This window comes from Pinus tabuliformis, chromosome 5_1 (genome assembly GCF_031772625.1).
Source record: "Pinus tabuliformis cultivar Carrire ecotype Pingquan chromosome 5_1, CPIR1, whole genome shotgun sequence".
Classification (NCBI taxonomy): Eukaryota; Viridiplantae; Streptophyta; class Pinopsida; order Pinales; family Pinaceae; genus Pinus; species Pinus tabuliformis.
The window spans coordinates 718,522,123-718,525,596 of record NC_142305.1 but is presented as its reverse complement, the minus strand read 5'-3'; positions in this window follow the sequence as shown (position 1 = coordinate 718,525,596).

The window sequence follows — 3,474 nt, the reverse complement described above, 5'->3', positions numbered from 1 at the left end:
TAGCTTGGAGTAGATCTGTATTCTGCTTCTTTGATTCTTCAAGATCTCCTTTTAGTGAGGGGATTGTAGCTTCAAGATTTTCATAGTAGCTGGATCTATCTTTGAGTTTCTTGATGGTTGTGCTTCTTTCGTTGACTTCTTTTCTTAATGATGTCACTTCATGCTGCAATTTTTGACATTGGTCTTCCTTGTCCTTGAGTAGCTTTCTTACCTTGTTTCCTTCTTCTAGTTGGGCCTTTAGTTTGGTAACTTCTTCTTTGAAAGCACATTCCCTTTTGTTCAATAGATCTTGTTGATCTTTAACTTTGTCTGCAAGCCTTCTAAATACTGCCTCTATTTGACACTTTTCTTGCTCACCCATAAAAGCATGTTCAGTAGTTTCACTATCACTTCCATCACTTTCACAAGGAAATATAGCAGGAACATCAGAGGATAATACATTCATACCTGATAATGATTCTGAATCTAATTCTGAATCTGATTCTGAATCTGAAGAACTTCTTATACCTAATCCCCAATCGACTCTCCCACTGTCATAGATCTTCTGAGATGTCTTCTTCTTCTTATGAGCTTTCTTCTTAAGCTTCTTTCCCATTGTTCCACGGATCTCCTTCAAGCGATCAAGCTTCTACCAAAGGACCTGCTCTGATACCAATTGTTGGAAATAATACTGAGAGGGGGGGGTGAATCAGTATTATCAGATCAATCAAACTTTTCAATTTCATACTCAGAAACATATACGCTACTTCAATTAAGTGAACCCGCGTGTACACGCTACTGTATCTAATGAAACTCGCGTATATCCAGAGATCTTATAATTCAGTTAGCTTAATCTTCAGTAAATGCATCAGATCATTATTAAGCATATTAACAGTAAACAGGTGCAGAATAACAGAACAGAACATCACACAAGAGCCACACACATGAACACAAAGATATAAGGTGGAAACCCAATGTGGGTGAAAACCACCTGCTGCAAGTCATCTCAATCTTCTTCTTAATAAGAAAATCCTTTTACAATATTTGTACTGGTGCAGTCTTATACCAGTACGGGAGCTACAACCCCCTTTGCTCTTGTACTAGCCGATCCATTTACTAGTACGCAGGCTGCTACCTGCTACAATGCTCCAAAGATCTCCTTTAGCTTTTGTACTAGCTTAGATACTAATACGTAGGTGCTTGCCTACAATCTTCTCACCTCCAGGTACCACGTTTCATCAATTTTCAGACTGGATACACTGAAGCACAACACATAATCTGTAAGGCCACTTTTCATCCAATTTTCATACTGGACCCATAACTATCATTGAAGCTCAAAACAATCATCAAACTCTGAATCACTGAAACCCTGTTAACAACAGTCACCAGAGCACAGAGCAGACACAGAACTCTGTAATAACCATCAGATCCATCTGCAACTTCAAATATTAAGATTTACAATGTATACGCTACTTCGATGAATCAAACCCGCGTGTATACGCGCTTTTATCACAGCCAACCCGCGTACAGATCTAAAAATAATTTCTCATAACTTACAGCTGTACCAGACATCAGACATACTCATAACACTTATAGAACAATACATGCGTCAGTATGTAGATCTAGAATAAGCATCATAAAGATAGTTCATTTCAAACCATTTGATCCCGATCTCTCCTTAGATCTTGTTCTCCATCAACCGGTGAGATCTCTCCTTAGCTCAGATCAAGCAATGCATCATCAACCCATAACCCTGCATACTGGATCTAATGCTTCATCAGATATTCAAGACATTTCAGATACTCTTGCCTAATGATTTCCTTCCCTTTATATAGCCTTAGGCCTTGTTCAATACCAAGAGCCAAAACCATAGAAATCCAATACCATCAACTTCAAAACTAGGGATCAACACGTCCGCCGAGACGCCAAGGTCCAAAACCATAGGCACAACTTTCAAGGAATAACCGCCATGGACCAAAGGTACTTTTCCACATACACGCGCTTTTGCTGAAGCCAACCAGCGTGTACACGCGACTTGGGCTTAACGAACCTACGTGTATGAACTTTCTCTTCTTCTTATAGTCTGATCATCAATTCCTTGCTGCTGACCTTCTGCACTATGATTTGTCATCAGTGTGGTTTGCCATCAAGGACAACACTTGTCTCATAATGCCAACAATCTCCCCCTTTGGACTTGATGGCAACAACACCAAATCACTCTCCCCCTTTGACATCAAGGGCAAAGGGTGGACCAAGATATTCTCTTCCTTTGCTGAATCATTCCACTGTCCATACTCCCCCTGAGTACCTGCTGAAATCTCTGAATAATCTCCCCCTTTGTATATGCCAAGGTGTACCAATCTATCAATGCTCCCCCTGAGTACATGCCAAGTCTCTGTACTGCTGAAGTGTGTTGTTCATGCTCTTCCTGACTGTAGGCAAGATCTGCAAAAGATGTTCTTTAAGAAGAACATGACTCTCTACATCATAAAGGACCTTCCTATCACCAAAGACTCATACATACATCCATCTCTCAACTAAGTGAGGATATACAAAAATTGACTCATCCACCCAACCAAGTGGGGATACATCAAAAGTTTACATATGACAACCAATCACATTGCATCAATCATCCCAGGCATAGTGGGGAAACCAAAATAGGCCGTTACATGACCTTGACACCATAAAAGAGATACCACAAAAGAGATATATGACATATAGACGAAATAACTAGACCAAGACTTATGAAATTCACCAGCAGCATCTGATAATCACCATTCAGATCAGCAACCAAGAGATCCTTCTGTTCTCCTTTCGCCTTTGTTCCTCCTGAAATCAACACCAAATGTGAACTAGAACCAAAAGCTTTAAGATAATGCCAACAATGCATCATTGGAAGATTATCTGCTCCCCCTGAACCTGTGCAAGATGATCTCTGTCAGACCTATATCAGACTTTCTGCAACCAACATCTGTCCCTGCTGATTTCCTTCAAATCTCCATATACGCGTCTGTATACACATAAACAAGCGTATATATGCAGATATCCCTTACGCAACACGCGTACACCATATACGCGACTATCCCCTTGTAAAACGGTGTATGCACGCAGATATCCTTCAAACAAAACGCGTACACAAATTTCCATATCAGCAACCTGTAAATGTCCTGTAGAGAATAGGTCATCAACCTATAACAAGGTATGTCTGCATCAATTCATCCCTTTGAACAGAATTCAGAGTCATTCACATTGTATCATGTGTGAAACCACCATAGCCATTTCATCAAGCTCTACATGATCCAAGTATCATTACTTGGGAGCATCTGCATCAATTAACATATGTAAGTATAAACCTATCATCATATAGATCATGTGACATGAATCAGCACTATGTATCTTGAGCTCAAACTCTTTTGACAAAGCTTCTTGATATCATCATCAGCAACAATCTTTATCCACATGAGTGCCTGCATCATAACTGTATGATCTTTATGC